The sequence below is a fragment of the Onychomys torridus genome, chromosome 17 (genome assembly GCF_903995425.1).
Source record: "Onychomys torridus chromosome 17, mOncTor1.1, whole genome shotgun sequence".
Taxonomy (NCBI): Eukaryota; Metazoa; Chordata; class Mammalia; order Rodentia; family Cricetidae; genus Onychomys; species Onychomys torridus.
Genome location: NC_050459.1, coordinates 42,349,459 through 42,373,238, shown reverse-complemented (window position 1 = coordinate 42,373,238; position 23,780 = coordinate 42,349,459). Strand labels below are relative to the sequence as shown.

At 40.5% G+C, this 23,780-nt stretch overlaps 1 protein-coding gene across 6 annotated transcripts in view; it reads left to right on the top strand.

Annotated features, from left to right (window-relative positions):
- Tenm3 (teneurin transmembrane protein 3) overlaps window positions 1-23,780 on the top strand; it is a 2,620,641-nt gene that overhangs the window by 1,900,460 nt on the left and 696,401 nt on the right. For all 6 annotated transcript variants that reach the window (XM_036166444.1, XM_036166440.1, XM_036166445.1 and 3 more), the window contains one exon: window positions 3,712-3,791. The gene's annotated coding sequence lies outside the window, so the exon portion shown is untranslated. The remainder of the gene's footprint in view (window positions 1-3,711; window positions 3,792-23,780) is intronic.

Sequence of the window (23,780 nt, the reverse complement as noted above, 5' to 3'; positions counted from 1 at the left end):
GTAAAACCATCCAGTAAGTATTATAAATAAAGCAATAGGTGTAAAAGTAAAAAGAGGGAGAAAGAGAAGCAGAGAGGAAAGGTGGGGATACGGGGCTTAATCAATCAGTAATTCAGTTGACAATAATTTAATGAAGTCAGTCCCCACAGTCTTGGTTCTCTGCTCTCTTCTATAGTTTTATGAGCCTCCTTGATGCTCTTGTACTTCTCAAAGCAAATCCCCATCTTGGGTTCCTCTAATCTTTTATCTTCTCTAAGGCTGGCTGATAAAGAACTTCCTGAGACAATCATGAAAGATTCCCCAAGTCAGCTCTGGATTCGTCCCTGATGGTCTGTGTCCTGTGTCTGTAACTCCTTACCACATGGCATGGTCATTCTCCTTAGCCTCCTTCATATGGCTCATTTTGTCCGGCCACATATTCTACCTAGGCCTACCTTCAAAACAACTTTCTATCACCTTGAAGATAAATGATATTTCTCTTTCTTTCCCAATCAAGTTTCCTACCTGTCATTGGTCCTCGTCACCCTGTCCACCTCTTCCTTTGACCTCTCCAGCCTGTCCCTTGCTGCTGGCCTCATGTTCCCATCTGGTGGTGTGCTCATATTAACCAATCCATATCCACTCAGAAGCCTCTCACACACCCCTAAGGAGAACAATTCTCTCTACTCTGAAATTACCACCCCTCAACCCATTTCTGGTCATAATCTGACCTCCTCATTCTCTTTCTTCTTCTTCTTCTTCTTCTTCTTCTTCTTCTTCTTCTTCTTCTTCTTCTTCTTCTTCTTCTTCTTTTTCTTCTTCTTCTTCTTCTTCTTCTTCTTCTTCTTCTTCTTCTTCTTCCTCCTCCTCCTCCTCCTCCTCCTCCTCCTCCTCCTCCTCCTCCTCTTCTTCTGTAATCTCTTTTCCCAGCCACCATCTGAAGAAAAGCTGTGTCTGAAGTTAGAGATGTTCTAGAACTTCAGATCCAGTGGTTTCCCAACAATTCCTGTCTTTTCAAACCTTCTTGCTGCATTGGACATGGTCAACCAATTCTTTCTTCTTGAATATTCTCTCCAAAACTTCCAAGTGACTCCTTATCCCTGATTCCCATCCTTCCCAGACTCGCTACTTCCTGCCTCTTTTACTTCCCCCTTTTAACCCCCCAGTCCCTTTGAGGCAGATATTTCCTCAAACTGTAAGCCATCATTTCCCCATCTCCTGAAGGGTTACACTTATTTAGGCTGAGGAGATGGCTCAGTGGGTAAAGTGTTTGCCATATAAGTATGTGAAACTGAATTCAGATATCCAGAATTCATGCAAAGCTGGGAAAAGCCTTATGGAAGAGTGTACTTGTAGATTACCAAGGACCCTTACCATGTAATAGAAAGTTCACAGGCCAGCCTGTCTGTCATACAAACCACAAAAACAACATAGCCTGTATCTCAAACAACTTGGAAGGAAAGGACCAACATCTGTGGCTTTCTTATGTTCATTACACACATGCTATAGTGGCATGTATGTACCTGAACTCGCATATACCAACTCATACATAAACATGCTCAAGAAAAAGATTTTATTAAGAAAAGATACCTATATTACAACTCCCAACCTCATAATTCAACATTTTCAACTAATATATGAAACAGAAACAAATCTGATATCTTAACTTCTGTTTGAAAAAATGTTCCTGCTTTCTGAAACAGTAGTTGCTCCTAATTCCTCTTTTTCTGATCATTACATCAATTACATTTTCAATGATAGGCAAATCTAAACACTATTTTTAATTTTTAAAAATGTATTCTTTGACAAAGCCATACATGAATATAATGTATATAGATCAAAAGTGCCACCACCCACTCCTCAAACTTCTGCTAGGTGCCCCCCATCCTCCTCCCAATTTCATTTCTTCTTCTTCTTCTTCTTCTCCTTCTTCTTCTTCTTCTTCTTCTTCTTCTTCTTCTTCTTCTTCTTCTTCTTCTTCTTCTTCTTCTTCTTCTTCTTCTTCTTCTTCTTCTTCTTCTTCTTCTTCTTCTTCTTCTTCTTCTTCTTCTTTTTCTTCTTCCTCTTTCTCCCCTTCCCTCCTCCTCTTCTTTTTCTATAAGCCATTTCTATGAAGCCATCCACTGGAACATGAGGAAACCTACCAGTGTCACACCACTGAAGGAAACTGATCCTCAGCAGCTATCAGCTTCCAAAACCTGCTAGTCCAGGTCTAGAAACTTATCATCTGTGTGTGCCAGGAAGAGGTGTCAACTGGCTTGATCTTATGCAGATCTTGTGCAGCCAACCACAGCTGTTGTAGATACATGCATGCAATGGCCCTATCATGTCTGGAAGTCATTACTTTGTATCAGTCCCTCCAACCTTCTTCAGTCTTCCCACCTTGTTTCTATAATGTTTCCTCAGTGTTAAGAAGAAGGAAGTGTGATATAGATGTTTCCAGTTAGGGATGAGCACTCCCAAGTTCTCTGTGCTTTGAGTCTCTGCGCTAAAACCATCCTCTCCATAAAGAAGTTTCCTTGATGGAGAGGAAGAATTGCCTCTGACTTGTCTTTATGACTCTTGAGTCCTCCACTTCTTTTGTTTGTTTGTTGATACTGTTTGGTCAGTTGGTCCTTAGTGTTTGGTGACACAAGAGAACAAAAGGAATACAGAGATTTCAACTCACTATTTGACACGTGGAAATAACTCCAAGGGGCTAATTGTTAAAACAAGAAACTTGGGGAATTGGTTTGTTTTAAATGATTTAAATGGCATGAAAAAAAAAAAAAAAAAAAAAAAAAAAAAAAAAAAAAAAAAAAGCAGCTCCATTTTTCATTGACCTTACCACAAAAACAACACTTTAAGTTCGAGCTGTAGTGAATGTACTCCTGGCTCCTGAGAACACAAACGTAATCCGAGGTGTCTCCCGTTCTTGGTCTAACCCACATCCCCCTCATCCTACGTTGCTGGAACTGGGTACGTGGGGGAGGAAAGGCTCTAAACAATATGAGAAGGTGGCTTGTCTTAGGTAAACCCTACAACACCTCACTTTTTGTAAAGGTAAATAAATCATGCAAAATTCTTCTTTTTAAACTGTAGGGAAAATGCCAAGTGATTCTGCATGTGTGGGTTTATGAAATCAAACTTCACTTAGCACACTGCTCAGGCAGCTTTTCTTTCTTTCCCTTTCTTCCTTTCTTCCTTCCTTCCTTCCTACCTTTCTTTCTTTCTTTCTTCCTTCCTTCCTTCCTTCCTTCCTTCCTTCCTTCCTTTCTCTCTCTCTCTCTCTCTCTCTCTCTCTCTCTCTCTCTCTCCCTCTCTTTCTTTCTTTCTTTCTTTTTTTCCTATATAGCCCTGGAGACTAACCCCAGGCCTTCATGAACATGCTAAGCAAGTGCTCTGCCACCCAGCTAGATCCCGGGTCCTCTTTTAAACTTTACTGTTGAAATAAATTCTCACTGGGTTGCCCAGTGAGGCCCTGAACTCACTCTGTAGCTCATCCTAGCCTTGAATTTATCTCCCTGCCTCTACCTCCCAAAGAGCTGGGGTTAATAGGGCCTGGCTGACAGTCATAGTTTTGTTTTTATTTTTTAATAATGGCTAATCAATTTTTCCTGTTCCACTGTTCCACAGCAATAGACCTTGTTATAATTCAGCTTTGACTTTTGAGGAGTTAGAATCTTACATTTCCATAGTGAATATCAATAACCCTTTGATCCAGTTTACATCTTTCGGTGTCCTCTGTTCCAGATATACAGCTTCTCCAAGACAGAGAGATTTGGAATTTCAACGGAAGGGCAGGAGCTAAGGACCTCTTTGCAGAAGAGAAGGTAAGTGGATCTGGGGACCAAAATGTCCTCAGAGTGGAGGCTTCCTGCAGAACACAATTTGTTTGTGGTAACAAAGCAAGTTACTTTGGCAGTGCTGTGGTTGATTCACCGCCTCTGAGCCTGGTTCTCACCACCCACAACCATTTATGTCAGGAATTCTGGAAAAAGCGCCATTGGTCGGATTTGCACGGTGTGGTTTGTTTGTTTGTTTGTTTGTTTTTGTTTTTCGATCCCACAAAAACCATTATGCTTCTATAGCCTTTTTTCTTCCCTAGAAGATTAAATGAATGAGGCATTCTAAAATACAGAATCTCAGAGTGAATCAGCTACCAGCATAAAGTTGGCCAAGCACAGGGAACCGCAAGCGTGTATGTTTCCCACTCTCGGAAGTGAGCTGTTTGGGAACTTTCTTGTTCAGAAAGTCTTAATCCTTTCAGAGAAGCACTTACATGGCGACCTTAGAAAATTCATCTTGTACCTGGTTATGTTTGCTCGCTTTTCTTGATATTGCTTGGTGCGTTTTCTCAATGGTAACCGCGTTCTAGTAATTTAAGGCTTTTGAACCTTGTGAATGGATTCATTGAAAATCACATTCCAAAGGGTTGCCACAACATGGGAAGTGTCTTCTACCAGGGTGCTACAAAAGAATTTACAACAGGGAAAGCTGACACTTGTTCTGCTCAGGATGTGTGCACAGCAGTATTTCTAGGAGACCCGGGTTCTCCACGCAAATCAATGAAAAGTCCTGACTCATTGGGCTTAAAGAATTGAGTTCTGAGTTTCCTTGTTTTCTCCCAATTGACAGTTTTTTTGTTTGTTTGTTTGTTTCTTTCTTTCTCTCTCTCTCTCTCTCTCTCTCTCTCTCTCTCTCTCTCTCTCTCTCTCTCTCTCTCTTCCTTCCCTTCTTTCTTTCTTTTTTAAAATACAATTCAACATTAAGTTCCCACCAAGCAAGAGAGCTTTCTAAAGTGTGGGATCAGTGCACAATGGCAATACATAGAAACAGTAAGATTTTACATGGGGAAAAAAGTAAGTTGATTACACAGATTTCATTCCTCTGTTTTTCAATATTCAAGTATATCATTCCATTTACTGTAGAAATCACCACAGAGGTTTAGTGATGAGAAACACAGCTTAAAACTCTATGGCAATAGACAACCAGTGTGGGTTTGTCAGTAATAGTATTTTATATTTGAGTACTAGATTTAAATTAACTTTCTATCCAAAACAAGAGACTTCCTGTTTAAATGTGTGAATTTGACATAAATTTAGGACTGTAACAAGAATGCTTTTGCTTTTCCTCCTGTGAAAAATGACAGGATAATTTTTTTAATTCTTTTAATAATAAAATTGTACTTTGTTTGTTACATAAAACAACAGTGCCTACTGTTGTTTCTTCTTTATATCCCACCCAGGCACTGATTTTTATTTTTCCCCTGAGGATATCTCAGAAAAAGTGAGAAGAGAATACTTTAATAAGTGCTCTTGTGGGCCCACACATAAATTCTTATATGCTTGGTGAGTAATTAATCAAAACTATGTGCTGTGTGCTGTCTCCTGCATGCAGGGTATCTCTTGTCCCTTGACCTCAGTTTAGAAAATGGTTAGGTTTTTTTTTTTCCTACTAACATGAAAGCAGTTAACAGAAGGTAGATTTTAATGAATTACTGTCATGTAGGTCCTCAATAACTGTTCTTGTAAGATCTTTGCAAAGAGTTGTAACATTACCTTTTACACACCACATACACAGCAACAGCCCCGGAAGGGTACATGCAGTGTTTACCTGCCAACGGCTTAAGGAAGGACTTGTCTAATTTGTTTTGCCGAATTCTTTTTTTTCTGACTTCCCTTTTTTTCTGTTCACATGTGAGTTGTGACAAATCATACTCTGTAAAAGACCGTCTGCAGAGCTTTCTAATAGACATCAAGTAAATGACATTTTTAGAATAAGTTATCATTGTAAATGATAAATTATCATTCCTGGAGAAAGTAGGTGCATGGCTCCTCTTATGACTGACGGGAGTCAGACACTTCAGGCTGGGATATGAGCACTGGTGTTTTTTCTGCTGTAATGATACAGTTTAAACTTCTCTGCCAGCACAATACCAGGCTCTCTAAAGACTGTAGCTGGTGAAACTCCTCCCGAGTCTCCAGCATCTCACCTCAAAAAACACTTTCCTCTGAATGCCACTCTAATAAAATCTGTCAACTCCCCTTGTCTTTTAAGTACCCTCTCTTCAAACTCTTCTCTTGTCTATCCATGGAAACCACTCTCCCTATACTGGGAGGTTCTCTAGGACAAGCATTTAGCCTGTAATAGCTAATATATAAACTTGAATGGCTTAGTGGTCCTCTGAGACGCGCACTGAAGGGGAACATTTCATGTAACCTAGGTCAGCTGCTGCCTATAAAGTACACTCATAAGCATATATTCTGATAAGGGGACAAAGGTAGCATCCACGGACCTCCAAACTTTCCCCAAATCAGGCAGGACAGCAATGTACCGCCCAGCCTAGGTAAAGCACAAATATGCAAGCTACCAACAAAAACCAAAAGGGGAACACTGTAAAAGCCTGGCTCGCTGGTGGTACTTTCTATTAGGGAGGCTTATTGGCATTCACCTGTTCTGATTTAGATCAGTGAGAAAAACGAACATATATATTACATATAATATATATATATATATATATATATATATATATATATATATATATATATTAGTTTTTCAAGACTGTAGCATGAATTCTAATTGGTCTTAATAAAAACCCACAGCCATATATCAGGGTAAATGCTGAAAGATTAGAGAGACAAAGGAACAAGCCAGAGCAGCCTCTCTCTCACCAACTTCTCAGGCTAAAGGACTGAGCTCCTATCTCCTCCCACCTCACATTCCTTTCTCTGCCCAGTTATATCACTTCCTGTCTCCACCTCCCTAGTGCTGGGATTAAACGTGTGATCCTACTGCCTGGCCTCTATGGCTAACTAGTGGCTGGCTTTGTGCTCTGATCTTCAGGCCAGCTTTATTTGTTAGAGCAGATACAAAATACCATCACACAAGACAGGATGTTTCTGTGTAGCCCTGGCTGTCCTGGAACTCATTCTGTAGACCAGGCTGGCCTTGAACTCAGAGAAGCACCTGACCCTGCCTCCCAAGTGCTGGGATCAAAGGCGTGTATCACCACCACCTGGCTGAGGAAAAAAAAAAGATTTTTAAGGCCAATATTTTAAACAAAGCACCTCAATTTGATGGTCAGGTACTCTATATCTTGTAAGGATATTCAGATAATTTAACAAATATTCATAAACAAACTAGGTAGGAGATTCTTACTCATGATCCCAGCCCCTTTCAGGAACAGGCAGAGGAATCAGGAGTTTGAAGAGAGCCATGATTACACAGGGGGCTGGGGCCACCCTGGACTCTGTAACAAATGGAATACGGCCAACGATACTCAGAAACATTTCCTAAATTTAAAAACTAAAGAATGGGGTTTGACAAAAATGATACCCACTAACAACTGAATAATCACACAATTTCCCTGGTATGGGATTTGCTCTTTTTAAAGGCCAGTGGGAAAATGAAAAAATAAAATAAAATATCATGCAGACTCTTTCATAAATGGGTTAGAAGGACACTATAAACTGTTGAAAGTCACAAATCAGCCAAGGGAATCCTTTTCGGTCAATGAGTGCTACCTATTTCTAGGTAAAAATTAAACACAGCATTGCAAAACCTTTGACTTGCACACACCCTTGTCATTTTTTTTCCTACTGTATTGACCAAAAGAAAAAGGGTATATAAAGTGCCCACACAGAGCTCAAACTGAATATTCCCTCCCTCCCCGGGGATGCTGGGCTGATTATATCACTAGTTGGTGGATAATCAGAGAATTGGATGAGCTGAAAGAAACAGCAGAAATTAACAATGTCAGAAAACATCGCAAGCCATTCTGATGACTGTAAGCAGTCCGCTGTTTGTTGTTGTGCAGAATGAAAACCAGAACGGCTGACTGCAGATCTTACTTTTCATCTGGATGTTTTGGCGTTTTGCAGACACAGCATTTGGAGTGAAGGAGAAGTTTCGAATTTGTGAGATATGGTGGTAATTTGTCACCGCATTGCTTAGTGGAATCCTCAGAATGAATGGGGTTGTTGCAGAGCCCCGAGTGAGGGGTGTGATCTAGTGTCTTCTTGTTGGGCCTGAGACATGGAGAGAAAAAGGCCGAGGGGCCTGAATCTAAGACAGTGTTCAGGCTTTGGCTGTTTATGTTTGCATCATGCTCTGTAGAACCTCTCCCTTACGATCTCTTTGCCTGTCTTCTGTCTAGCCACAGTGACATTCACCCTCCATTGCCAAAATCAAACAACAAACAATGGAGGCTCTAAACAGATTGTTTTATGAAAATGCTTGACAGAATAGGCATGAAAGAAAGAATTTTTAATATGTATTAAATATAGATGTATTATAAATAATGTATCGTATTATATTTTATATATAATAGTACATTAGATATATAATATATAAATATGTATCCACAGCCAAGGAGATGGTGCAGTCACTAAAGTACTTACCATGCAAGCATGAAAGACCTGATCTCCAAAATCTATGTAAAAAGCTGGGTGCAGTGACATGCACCTGTTAGAACTAGGGAACAGAGAGAGGCTGAATCTTGGGGTTCAGTTGTCAGCCAGCCTAGCCTACTTGGCAGGCTCCAGGTCCTTGAGAGACTATCATGAAGATGGTGAATGACCCCTGAGAAATGACACGCAAGGGTGGCCTCTGACCCCTTGCAACTGTCTCCCCCATGCTCCTGCACACAATAAGCATGCACGTCCCCAAAAACACAGTATCCATGCTTAGGTCACTGGCTATTTTTAAATAGTCAATTAAATTTTAATAGCAATTTAGCTATGGGAAGTTATAGGTGAATAAAATGGATTTAGGGGTAGGTTGTCTCAAAGATTAAATAAATAAATAAATACCTAGTTAATCCTGCGGGGCTATTGACAAACTCACTTCAAAGCGTGTTACAAAGCACCACTGGGAAGTTTGTGGGGGGTTTTTCCAGCTTAGTCTAGAGATGTTCACAGCCCTTGGTCACTATGATGTAATCTTTCTTTGTGTTAGACGGGACTCTCACTGTAAGACGACATTATGAAGAGTTTTCGGCATAGGTTCCTGACCTGGTGCTCAGTTCTGAATACCTGTGCAGGTGAATTTACAGGTGTGGAAAGCAAGAGCCTTGTAGAATACCATGGAGTAGCTACATATACTCAGATATTACCTGCCTTCCAAGGGCTGTGTTCTTGTCCCAGTGTCTTCTGGGACCAAATTCTCCAAACCAGGCCCACCATGTATTCTCTGTGCTGTGGCATGAGACACCACCACTGTGGAAGCCTACCACCTGTAGTACAAGATGACTCCAAGCCTTCCCAATCACTTCTGCAAACCAAAATGCTCAATTTGACAGCAAATGGCCCACATCAGGGATGGCCAACCAAGAAATAACTTCTCAATATGCCATCACCAGAGAAAAATCAGGACAGAGGTAACCAAGACAAGCAAACATAAGGGTTGGAGGAAATCTCTTCTCCAGAGATTAGATGGATGGGTACCCTTTTTGCTTTTAGTTTTCTGATCAATAAACAATAAATAAATAAATGCAAAATAGCTTTGCGTTCCCATTCCATCACTTTCCAATCGCAACTGTTGTCAATCTTAATTCATTTCTCTCTCAGTTCCTTAATCTGTAAAATTGGAATTATATATCTCCCTAGTACAATTTCATGAACAAAAAATTTGGTTACCATTTTAAGATACCTATGTATCAGTTCAAAGTGAGGATACCAGTACAGGACATACATAGCAATTTGTATCTATTTCATTTGGGATAATGGTTTTATAAGAACTCTGTGTTCTATCAGGATTCTATTTTGAACTTCCATTCTCTAGACTCTTCAAATACGAAGCAGATATCAGCCACAGTCTTATAGTCTATCATATATCATTAAGAAATGTTGAAACCCTGAACTTGGTGAGTGGAAGACAAGATGAGAATATGTAATACTAGTGATGTTTTTTAATGACGTGGGCAGAACTCAAGAATCTACTTCTGACCACAATGCAATGAGACAGTAGAGCCATGGGCAATAAAGACTGAAAAGTTTTCACCTCCAGGAAATGTGGCCAAGTGCCAGTCTTTAAGCAAAGTCGTCTTTCTTGTTAGGTTCTGAATAAAAAGGTCTGATGCAGGGAAGTTAGCAGAAGTAAATAACCTTGATAAGTAGGCAGGCTAAAATGGAGAGCAAGAAAGCTAAGTGCCCATGCCTCACATCAGAGAACTCTAACAGTAAAAATACCATGGATGCTCTCTTCCCACATTCCTCTGCAGCACATACAAAATACTACAATACTACAGGTCTAGCATGTAGGAAACGATTCATCAATGTCTGCAAAAATGCATGAAGATGGACGATTTCCCTGGAAAATACCACCCTGGGCAGTACTCCTTCTAGTATTGAAGAAATGGCTTCTAATATCAAGACTGACACTCTTAAGCTTGTGTGGAAGCAGTGAGTCTGCATTCTTTGACCTTGACTGGATTGGATTTCAATACTGTATTCACACTCTCCCCTGTCCTTCTGTTTTGTGTATCTATATATCATGTGTGACTAGATGAGCATGTGAATTGAGATCTCTTGCTTGAAATCCTTTATGGTGAAGCTCTTTGTACTATATTGTTCTCGGGCTTTGACTTACTCATTGCTTTGTGAACCTGACCACATAAGAAATATCATAGCAAATCATATCATGAACTCCATGACCTATGTAGCCTGGTCTGCTCCAGGAAGTGGCTCCAAGGAATATTCTATGAGAAAGTGTAGTTACCATGCAGAAGTTACCTAAATAAACTTCACCAACATCTTCTATTGTTACTAACAGTCTTTAATATAGAAATTCTCTTTTTAGTTTTCATACATTCCCCAGATGTTATCTAAACTCTTCATTATACAATTTTAAGTATTCCATAATTCAAATGATGATAGTCAAGTATAAATGAATATGATTAGCCAGAAAGTGATCCTTACTTAGTAATAAGTAATTTTAATTAGAATTATATATATATAAATATCAGAGGAAAAGTTTGTCTTCATAGCTTCCAATAGTTTTCTTTCTTCCTTCTTCCCCATTGCCCTGAGGAAGCTATTTCCTTACATTACAGATTCTGTGATGTTTACTTTACCCAACCCAGAATTATCATCAGAGAATGCTCCTTGCTGCTTTGTAGCATCTAGATGAGGCTAATAGTGATAAATGGTTCTACCATAGCAAGTTTTAGAAGAGTCAGGGGTCCAAAAAAAAAAATTCAATTTGTGAACATAACAAAGACCCACTGAATTAACAAAGGCAACTTCAACTGAATAGCATGTTCACAGTAAAAGATATTTTTTTGTACTTCTATAAAGGCAACTTTTTTCTTTTTACACATATATCATTCAAGTGCCAAAAAAGTCCCTCTCCAACACTCTTTATTGAAAAAAAAATCCTGGGAGCCAATCTCCCTTCTCCAGCAGCGCAGCAACCCACCTTTCTAAAAGGGGAGCAGATGAGGCTTTTGAAAACACTGCCTGCATGTTGCAACACATTTATTTAAAAATACTGTCCCTATTATTCTGGAGCACTCAGAGTAAACCCGTGCTATAAATGGTGTGAGCACCAGGAATGCCAAGTTGTTTTCATGCAAGAGGTTCAACAATCTCCTCTGATGTGGTCAATTAGAGGCACTTTATATAACTCCTTAGGACCAACGAAGGGGACATTTTGTTGTGATTTTTTTATCACATGGGTTCTTGTATGGTCCTGACCTACATAGCATGGGGGAGTCAGCCAGCAGCTGGCACTTCTCAGAGTTGCTCAAGAAGAGAGTGGCAATTTGTGTGGTGGATTCTGTGTGTGTCTATTTATATGTCTGACTACAGATCTACCTACCACTCTTTCTCTCTGTTCAATTACTTACCATTGACACACTTCATGAACAAAAGGTCTTTGGTGGGAGCATGATCTTAGAGCAGATTTATACAGAGTGCAATAGGCCTTTATCCAAAGAATGAGGTGTGCAAAGAAAACCCTGGATCAGTACTCCCTCTTCTGTGTCAGATTTTGACCTCAAGACCCGTCTTAGTGCAGTTTATAGCCAGTTTGAAGAGTTCCTTTCCTCTATCCTGGAAAGGGACAGTGGGAGGTGGGCGGAGAAAGCGCCCCAGCTATTCTTCTCTTCAGAGTGGCCAGCAACCTACTGTCACCTCCCGGGTCCTATAGGCCCATTCAAACACCACCAGTTAGAGTCAGCTGGGAAGTTCATTCTGCAAAGCAGTCAAGAGAATGTCTTTCACTGACGTGAACCATTTTCCTGCTCTTTATAGATTTTGAAGATCACAATTACATTAAATGCCAAGCTTCAAAATCAAGGGAAGTGGCACTCTAACAGAGATCTGATGACTACTTAAAAGGAAAGGGAAACTCTAGGAAGGATTTGAGGAGCAGTAATAGATCATTGTGCCCTGGAGATGGCTTAAATAATGTTTATCTTTAATGTATGTGAGATCTGTGGTTATACAGACCTATTCTTGAGGAGTATCATGGTGTCAGTCAAGGGCAAAGGGCTTTGGCATTGGGTCTCTCAGCCTTAAAATATTAACTCATACATGGAAATGGCAGGTTTTGTCCAACCTGTGTTTTAGTGGGGAAAAATGGCTTGGAGGAGAAGTTGAGACCTTGAAGGCAGGAACATTTCCTAACATATGCATTTATTCAATATGTGAGGCTTGTTATAGGCTCTTCAAAGATTACATAAGCTAAATCAAACACATGTATGACTCACAAAGAGTTCTCTGTGTGGTAAGAGGAAAGAGTCCAAAACAAAATACACCAAATAAAGTTGTTGGTGATTCAGCTGAGGTCTCTACAGCTTGCTGTTGCAAAGACTGGTGGAGGAAAATTAAAGAAAATTCTCCTCTTCAGACTACTGTCATGGAGATTTCAAATGGTCTCCAGAGCTCAATGGAGGCATGAGAAAGTCTGTCTGCTAGAGTCATACACAATGCCAGCATTCTGTTAACCACATAGATCACGATGTTCTTGGTACACTAAGTCATTGATAGAAAGAAGATTCACTATGCCTGAGGTAACAGCAAATAGAATATTTTCATTTTCTTGAGACATATCATTCATTCACTTAGCAGATTTTCTGGGTTAATATTGCTATAAAGGAAATGTGAAATTGTCTGGGCATATAATTCATGATTAATAAAAAAAAACTCCCTGGATCACATAATTAGATGCTTCAAAACTTTGAGATATTAAAAACTTTGTTTTTATTTGCTTTTTTTTTCAGAAAGGGTTTCTTTGTTGTTTGGTTGTCCTAGAACTCACTCTGTAGACCAGAATAGCCTCAGTCTCAGAGATCTACCTGCCTCTGCCTCCCAAGTACTGGGATGAAAGGCATGTGCCAACATTCCTGGCTGAGATTTTGAATACTTGGAACACTTACAATCATTGTGACAATATAGTTCTCTCATCAGCAAGTTGTGTTAGACACAAAGCATGAAAGGTTAGCTTAAAGGGGGAGTTTGAAGTGTCACTTTGGTAAAAGTTATCAAGAGGGGCAGCATCACCACTTAGGGGACACAATAGCAGGAATCCTTTTTACTTGCCACACTTCTGAGAAACGTGGCATCTTCACCCGGGAACTAGAGGCTGAAGATGCTATTAAAGGTTCCACAGTCTACATACTGACTCACCAGAACAAAGATTCACCCATCCCACATGTCATCAGCATCAAGAAAGGTTGAAAAACTCTCCTGATGCTACCAACTGCAAGCCCCATCTTAAGGAAAAGTCTGCATGGAAAAGACTACCATACACATATCCTTAGCAAGAAAGAAACCTCCTCTATGTCATCAGCAAACTCAGCTAGGTCGTGACCATGTCATCGAAAGCAAGAGCATAGGGTTAAGGAGATAAAAGCGGAGAAAGCATAGACTGCACACTCTTCTGGCCTGAGAAACCTGTCAGAAGCCAGCATTGAAAGTTACACTGGGAGGCATCATTTCTCAGTGGTCTGTTGTGCTACTGAAGGTTGACCACTTACTGATGCTCATTTGTTGGCAGCAAGGATCTAGCTGTCTTCTTATTTCCATACCCACCAACCATGCTTCTTACTCTTGAGTGGTTTTCTTCAGATTTCACTCTACCTCACCATCCTGGTCAGCCTTCCCTCAGCTGGGTTCCCTACTAGGCTACCAAGTCAACATATATATGGGTAGTGGGGGCTGAAATACCTGATTTTATAGACACAGGGGCATTAGGAGCAGTGTATTTTTAACAAACTCCATATGGGGATATAAACTCATTTCCCCCAAATAAATATTTTTACACCCAGGAATTAAATTCTGAGTTTCCAGTTTAATAAAGTGTCCTTAAAACACCGATGACCCTTTCCATTAATGCATTTCACTGCATTTTGGATTTGAAACACTTGATTTTTTATTACACTTCAGTCATACTTTTTTATGACCGGCTGATATACAACACTTCCAGGATACTTCAGGCAGTTTTGCAGACTCCTCTGCAAGCCTCAAATAATCCACACAGAAATTGGCAGTTGCAGTACAAATTTCCTTCTCTCATTGGTCTCTCACATGAGCCAAGAAAAATTGGGATTCTTTTAGCACAATGCTCAGCATTTAGTGGATACACAATAAATAGTTGATCAATGCAACTGTACCCAAACTGCCACCCATGATTAAAAGCCTGTTCTGATCATTAAAAGATCTTGCCCATGGAAACATGGTTTCTTGGTGTCAGAAGAACATTGGATGACCCACTGATCATCCAGGGCTCCTTCATGTTGCCTTCCTGGGTTTTTCTAGACTAGGATAGACACACAGCCAAGAGGATCTACAGTAGCACCTGGGTATTCTCCAGATCCTAGTACAGCAGCTCACCTCATGAAGAGGACACTTGATGAGGGGGGTCTGGACACCTGAGTCTTGCCTGATTCCCTTGTACTTCTCCAAGAAGGGAGGGCACTTGGAGCAATTCTATCAGAGACAGATCCTTCCTGTTCTGTAAGAACAGGGAATCCTGCTTTTGATTTATTTTGTGTTTTGCCACAGGGCTGAGCACTCCCTAGAGGCATTTCCTCTGTTGGCTTGAATCGATCTCAGATGTTGGCCTTGGCCTGCTATGAACCTTCACACTGTAGGACTCAGCAGAACCTTGAAACTCACTTAACTTTAGACTCGAGGCCCCTGACAGTTCCAACCAACACTCTCTAATCTAAGGTCCATGGGTCCAGTCCAAGGATATTAGGTTTGACAGAAGATACACTCAAAACAATGATATGTCCTTCCTTCTAGGTCTGTAGGTTGAAGATATAAGAGCTTAAAGGGGAAAGAATGTCCATCTCCAGTTCAACAACTATCACTTAAAAACTGAAAATCCACATCCCAGCATTCGCTCCTAATTTACCCTTCCATCTTATTCCTTATTACTTATTGTCACCTTCCCTGTCCTCCCCCAAGGAAAACTATTTTTCTTAGTCCAAACAAGAGATTCATTCTATTTCTTCATAACAAGGACCTCCCCCTGCATCTCTCTTCCTGATGGCTGTCCTTCTCCTGTCACCCAGTCTGACTGATTCATTCACTCTTTTGATCAACAAACTTATATGTCTACTAGATGTTGGGCAGTGTGCTAAGTGCTTGGAACACAGAAGTGGAAAGAGTCACAGGGTCATTTGTGGAGCTTTAATTTAGCAATGGTGTACATGAAACAAGAATGTTGGTTGGTTACCAGTTGTGATGTATTAGTGGAGAAATTAATCAGATCTTTAGACAGAAAATAGCAGGAGACCGATGTTTGAAAGGGGGGATCATGGGAGTCAGCAAAGAGGTACCACTCAAGCTGAACATCAAAGACACGTGACAGTTGGAGAAAGAGCATTCCAGGATAAGGAACAGCCAGTGCAATTCTGTGGCAGGAAAGTCCCACCTACAAACCTGTTCCCATGATACTTCCCTTATCACCAACCTGCCTTGCTGGTCCAGAACCAGAAATAGCTGTTACTTCCTCAGCTCCCGTGTACCCCATCTGTTCCTCTTTTGTGATGAATCTCCCTCTCTGTCTTAGAATAAAGTCAGTTTCTTGAGGGAACTATGTATCCTGAAGACGTTTATTTTAAAGTTCCCTGGAGTGGAACAATGGCAATCCTTGCCTCTTTGTTTGTTTGTTTGCTTGTTTAAGGTTTATTTTGTGTGTGTGTTGGGGGGGGTCTGTGTCTATGTCTCTCTGTGCATTGCATCTGTGCCACATGTGTTCAGATCTACTCAGAGAGAGTGTCAGATCTCCTAAAGCTACAGTTACAAGTAGTTGTGAATGGTCTAGTGTGGGTGCTGGGAACTGAATTCAGGTCCTCTGGAAAAGCAGCAAGTGCTCCTAACTGCTGAACCTTCTTTCCAGCTCCCCAGACCTCTTTCTGCTGGCTTTTCAAATTACCAACCTAACAAAGGTAGGCCTGCAGGGTAAACTCTGGTGGCCCAACCAAGGCAGGCCACTTTCTTACAGTGCCAGGAAGTTACCAAGTTCCCTATTCAACCCTTTCCTCGCTTCACAGTGCTGAATAGCTGATCATTTACACAAATGTCTACACTGGCTATAGAAGGAGCCAGCACTGGGATATCTTGCAGGATTCAAAAGTAATTTGCTAGGAGTCATTATGTTGATTGCAACTCTATGGAAGCATGGGCCACAGCTACAAACACACATGACTCAAGCTGTAATGCTGAATTGGGATATGCGTCACATTTTACCTGAAGGACTCCATTTACATGTCACAGAGACACTCACCCTCATTACCTATTGCAGCACCATTCACAGTAGCTGAGTGTCTTCGTTAGTGTTTCTATTGCTTCAGTGAAATACCATGACCAAGAAGCAAGTTGAGGCGGAAAGGGGTTACTAGGCTTACGCTTCAGCATTGCTGTTCATCACTAAAGGGATCAGGACAGGAACTCAGACAGGGCAGGATCATGAAGACAGGTGCTGGTACAGAGGCTGGGAGGGATGCTGCTCACTGGCTTGCTTCCCATGGCTTGCTCAGCCCATCTTATAGAACCCAGGATCAGCAGCCCAGGGATGGCACCACCCATCATGGGCTGGGCCCTCCCCCATTGATCACTAACTGAGAAAATGCCTTACAGCTGGTTCCCACCCAGGCATTTCCTTAACTGAGTTTCCTTCTTCTGATGGCTCTAGCTTGTTTCAAGCAGATACACAAAACCAGCCAGCACACTGAGTAGTAGAAGCAACCTAGGTATCCATCAAGAGGAGAATGGATAAAGAAAAAGAAAATGAAATATATATGCACAATGTAGTGTTCTCAGCTATAAGGAAAAATGAGGGGCTATGCAGATGCCTCCGAGGGTAAAGCACTTGCCCATGTAAGTGTGAAGAATAGAATTCAGGTCCCCATCACCAACAATAATGCTAGGTGGATACAACAGCCTGCCTATAATTCTAGCACTAAGAAGAAGAGACGAGATCCCCAAGCTACCCAACTAGACTCAGTGTGTGAGTTCTGAGTTCATGTGAGAGACCCCATCTCAACATAGAAAGTGCAAAGCAATTGAAGAGGATTTGCAGTGTGGATCTCAGGCCCCCACGTACACAAACAAGGATGTGCACCCAAAAACATGTGTGTGCCCACACAGATGTAAACACCAATGTTCACATATCACACACACACACACACACACACACACACACACACACACATCAACATGAAGGAAAATTGATGCAAATGGAGATAATCTCATTAAGTGATTTAAGTCCATCTCATAAAGAAAAATATCATGTTTTTTCTCATTTATGGCTCCTAGATCTTATATAGACACATAAATCATATTTGTACATATAACATGAGAGTTGAAGTAACACTGTCTGTGGGAACAAAGGGTCCTAAAGAAGGTGTTAAAAAAGGCGTAAGGGGAAGGTAGCAGGGTATGATGGATATGCATCAAGTATATTACATATTGGATATTGTTTAAACAAATGTGTGCCCGTTATATATGATGATAGCAGAGAATATTCTCACATGCAGGATAAGAATCCAGACTTGGTAAGCAATTTCAAGTCAACAGCCAATAGAAGAGTTAAAAATCAGGGCACACACACACACAAATAGTTTGACAAAAGAAAACCAGTGTTCTTCAATTGTGTTGTTATGGTATTGAATTCCGCCCGAGTAAATTAGGAGTGGTGTTCTCTTGTTTAGTTGTCATTAAAAAACTCAGTGGTACATGTCAGTATCCCTACTAGGACCCCACTGAGTTTTGTGAAATTCTCCAAAACCCTGTCTGAGTGGAGAATTTACAAGCTCTGCGTGTTGAACCGTCTCAACGTGCAAAACTGACGGGGAGATCTAAGACGAACTGTACACAGCTCAATTCCAATTTGTATTTTAGCAACGACTCTGACATGTTGTACATTATGTCACGTTACAATTTGGGGAGAACCGACTTCCTGTGTCCAACAAGAAATACATTTTAAGAAGCTTGCCAACTGCACTGTTATTTTCCTTGCTGTTTTCCATGGCAGGTGTTTTACCACATCTTCTTTCTTCAGAAGTTCAGTTACCAGCAACAGAATTCATTCCTGGGGGGGGGGGGGACGGGGACGGGCAGTCTAATTTAAATGACAGTCTTCCTGTCCACTTCCAACAGCAAACTGAAATATTTTTTTTCATGGACACAGACTAAGTCAGTGGCTGAGGTTCCATGAGTAACACCGGAAAATTTGCAAAAAAATTCTTCTACAATTTAATAAGAACGAAGTGTGCTAAGGGTGTATCTCAGTCGGAGAGCAGGTACTTCAAGGGGTAAAGTTCTGTGTTCCATCCCCCAAAAAGAAAGAAATGAGAAAGAGGAAGAAGGCAGAGAGGGAAGAAAAGAGAAACGACCCTATTTGCAGCTAAATTCAGCTATTTGCATGGTACATTCCTTGAACAGAGCAAATATCCTTTACTTTATCTTTTGGCTGCTTGGTGTTATCCACAATCCCTGCTCACTATCACAGAGCAACCCTTAGAGGAGCAGAGAAACATTCCTACAGCCAGAGACCTTAGAGTAGAGGAATGTGGGAGGGGCGGGGTGGGTAACAAGAAGGTGGGGGGAGAACAGGAATTCTTACAAAAGTTTGGTATTATCTAAAACTGAGTTGGGGGTCCTCGTGGAATTGCTCCCCCTTTTAACAACAAAGTACAGAGTGAAAGAATATGCCCGGCTTACTTTGTCTTCCTTCTTCGTTTGATCTGAAAGAACAATCAGATACGGCTGATTTCTGAAGAGTGTTCAGAACAGAGCAATCTCCAATGCCCGGTGATAGCTATCATTGTCAACAGGAGGCTTCTTCGCGGCTACTGACACCAGCACCTGACAACGCTCAGATGCTCAACACTTTATCTTTCCTTTCAAAACCGACTGCTGGGAATTCTCTTTATCCAACACGCTAGATGATAAGTGTTTAGAGGAGAAACGGATCCTGGAGGAGAATAAAGCGTGGACCTCAGACACCGCCAATGAGCACGAGAGAAGTCTGACGTTTTAACGCGAAAAGCGGGGAGATGGCTGGGGGACAGAGACAAAGAAACTGAAATCGGGAGCTGCAGAAAGCAGAAGAAAAAAATAACTACCTAGACTCACACTTCTCTTTTGACCTCTCCTTCTCGTGGCTCTTTCCCCACCTGCATACCCAGTACCCTCATTAAGTAATCAGACAGGTTGACACAGCATCTAACTTCTAACATAATGAGAAGGCCTTTTTACCGCAAAGACCAGCTAGCAATCCCCTTGGAGAATTTCTGTCAAGAAATTCAGCACCCTTGTATCCCAGATAAAGACCTTAAGTTTTAAGGGATGGAGCAGGCTACTCACTTTTTTTTTTTTAATCAGTTCTTTAAGACATGGATGTCGTGAGCTATGCTAAATATATAAAATAACTATTTTAACTGAATTACAGGATGGGGTTACCTGTATCATAAAGTTACAGGGCATAACTTCAGGTCTTGCTAATTCTGTTATTGTTTAACTATTTTTATTAATTCTTTGAGACTTTCATACAGTGCATTTTTTAAATCAAATCCTTAAACTAATACTTCTCAAAACTATCTTCTATATGCCTTTTTTTTTTAACTGTGAAATTCAGGAGATATTTAGATACTTTTCAAGCAAGAACACAATTAGACTGGGATACACTTGATTTTTTTTTTCCCTCTATCTAACTACATTTTAGGGCTATAGATCATTCTATGGCTACCAGTTGATGGCATATGAGGACCAGGATCTGGGCACGGAGTTAGGCTAAGGAACATCAAGGTCCCCTGCCCCAGTGACCCACTGATCCTCAAGACCTGCCCCCATCTGGGACATAGTAACCCACATAGAGCATTCTTTATCAATCCACAACAACAGAAAACTAGGTATAGTTTTTAAAATATAAAACATGGCAAGAAAAATGGGTATATATAAGGGAGCTATGTTTACTCTGCTTTATTTCACACACTTAATAACTTGTTAAACATACTTAATAAAATCCATGTTTAGATTTTTAGATTCTAGTGATTCATACAGTAAAAATGGTTACAAAGATGGATGTTAACAGAGCTGCTTCTCCTGGAATGGCAAGTTCACTACCAAATGTACTCTTTTACCTTTCCACAAAAGGAAGAGCACTATAGTTTAAAAAAAAAAATGATAAATACCCTACTGTGAATATCTTTACATCTCTCTGATACAACTCTTCAGTTGCATGTAAAACTCCAAGAAATAAATAATTTTTATCAAACTGGTTTTTAGTTAGCATTTTATTTCCCAAGAAATTATTTGAAGTTCTTAATCTATGATTATTAAGTTGTTTCCCTTCTACTTAGGAAGGAAAAACATTTTAATCTTTGAAGAAACGAAATAATTGGCAAGGTGCTCCAGCATATAATGAGAGCAGATGAAAGAAATTTGAAATCTTTTTTTTTAAAACTATTTTTGAAAAAGCCGAAACTTCTGAGGGAGAACTCACAGCCCTTCATGCTTTTTTCTAAGTGAGTAAGGAAGGAAAAGGTCAGTCCTGGTACCCAAAGCCCCAGTGAGCGTCTGGGACAAGATGAAGGTGAATTAAGGGTGAAGACATGGGCAGTGCATGCTGGGAGAGGTACACAGCATCCACAATGCAACAGGAGCAAGGATGAAAGCCAAAATGTGCTGTTTCATAAGCAAACATGATGCAGTCTGCTTCTACATCTACATGCCGGTGTTAACTGGCATGCCTACACTTGCTTTTCAAACACACTAGATTTAATATATCCATTATCAGCTTCCTTGAGCTTTGTCTTGCCTTAAAAAAAAACCCGTATTTTAATTTTTACTGTATCTGAAAGGAATTCTTTTGACTAAAAGATATCAAGATCAAAATTTCTAATTAGTTCACCAAAATGCACATTCCAACTATATCACAGATTCACTTTCCTGATGTGACTTTCAAGTTTCCACAACATTGCTAAGACAAATTATATATAGTCATTTTGCATAATAAGGACAGTTTTGGTGCCCTATTACAGGGAAGGTCCTCTAAAAGGATAAAAGACAGGGTTGGGGATTTAGCTCAGTGGTAGAGTGCTTGCCTAGCAAGCGTAAGGCCCTGGGTTCAATCCTCAGCTCCATAAAAAACAAAACAAAATGAAAAGGATAAAAGATAGTGTGTGTGTGTGTGTGTGTGTGTGTGTGTGTGTGTGTGTGTGTATGTGTGTGTGTGTGTCAGATTGTAATGCACACAAGCACACAAGTGCACACACAAAAAGAAACAGGAGGACTCTGGATGCACTTAAAATATCATAAAGCTAACGGTGATAATGACACAGTTGATGAGCTAAGCCACATGAATATTTCTAATACTTACTTGCTCTAGAATTAAAATTCCCGAAGACTTGAACTATCAAAGGACATGTATATGTAGAAATTAGTAAACCCATTGGTTAGTCAGGCAAGTGCATTTCTTCAGGTTTATAGTTCTTATAATAGTATATGAAGTTGAAACTCATTTTAGATAGTTCTCTCTTTGGGGTTATGCCAATATGTAGTATGCCAATATGCTACCTGTCCACAAGTTCAGGATTTAGTTCATGTTTGAGCTGTTAGGTGAGGTGTACCAGATTACCCTACATGGGCATCAGTGTGTGTGCTATTTTCTGTGAGGTGATAATGTCTAAGAAGCAGTTGAGGAAGACACTGAAGCTTGCTCACCTTCAGCCTCTGACTTACCTCAGCCACTTCTACCTCCCTGCACATATTCCAGATTGCAACTGATGGAGAAGTGAGTTCCCAGTGGAAAGTGATTTGAGGATGGAAGATTGCCAATCACAGAAATAGGTGGGTGCAAAGCTGTGTCAGCACAGACATACCTTAGGGTCAGGTAGTATCCGGTCCGTGGCACAGACATATTCTCCTGTCGAGTGGTATCCCATAGGCATAGCTGCTCATTTTCTTATAAGACACTAACAAACAAAAATACCAGAAAGACGTTAAGTGCCTGTGTGCGTGCATGCCTGCCTGCATGTGGTGTGTGTGTGTGTGTGTGTGTGTGTGTGTGTGTGTGTGTGTGTGTGTGGTTTATGGCCTTGTAGAACTTGTGGGAATTTCAGTCCTATCCAAATAAGCTCTGTTGTCAGGAAGAGAGTTGAACAAAGGACTGGAGAGGTGGCTCAAGAGTTGAGAGCATTTCCCGCCACCCCAACCCCCCTTTCCAAAGTATCAGCTTCTGTTCCCAGCATCCACACTGCTGCTCACAACCTCCTGTAATTCCAGTTCCAGGGGATCTGTCACCCTCATCTGGCCTCTGTGGGCAAAGCACCCATGTGGTGCACACTCATAAATGCAAGTAAAATACTCATACACATAAAAGTAAATAAATCTTTTTTTTTTCTTTTCAAAAAAAGAAAGAGTTGAATAAAATGTTCACAAAGTGTCCACATTTGTGTTTACTTAGCACCGTGGTAGGCAAACTCAGTGGCAGCTGTCTTATCTGTTATATTTATGTGTGACTTTAAAAGTAAAAAAATAATTAAATATCTGTACTGTTGGAGCTTCAATAAATAAATAGCAGAAGTTAATGAAAGTCTCTTTTACACTTTAGAACTTGTTTGCTCAAGATAATGATATGACCAGTAGCATCTGTGTCCAAATAGAATAAATATGGAAATATTACAAACTCAGGATACAAAATCAGGAGGTGTCTCTCTGTGTTGATTCTTTGTGAATTATGTTGATGGGATATTGTTTTTATTTTTCATGCGGTGGCCACTATACCTATGCCTGGTATTGGGTTTTGCACATACAGTGATACCGTGTTGATGAATATTGTAGCCTTTTTATGACAGGACAATAAGAACAACAACAACAAAACCTTTCTCTCCACAGCCACCAAAGAAAGCATCGGGGTTAGATGACAGGGCTCCCCCAGCTATTTGTCTGTCACAGAGAACAGTCAATTGCAGCCTGTCTCAGAGTCAGTGTTTAGACACATTCTGAGATTGATGGTTCTGCGTAGACACTTTGGACTCTGAGAGATTTTGAGATGAGCACATGAAGAAAACCATCAACTCTAAACTAAACAGAAGGGCTTTGAAATGTGGTGTTATGAGCTCCCCATGAATAAGACTGTATTGAAAAGCAAACTATTTTAATATTGAAAATTATAGGGCCTTTATTGTGCCCCCCCAAAAAAAGAAGCAATGTTTTTAGCTAAATCCATAGTGCCTCCTCTTTCGTTTGTAACCAGGTCATAGAAGGGTGCTGCCAGGGTTTTTGTTTTGCTTTCTAGTACTGGAAATAAAACCCAGGGCCTTGAGCATACTAGATAAGCACTCTCCCACTGAGCTGTATATC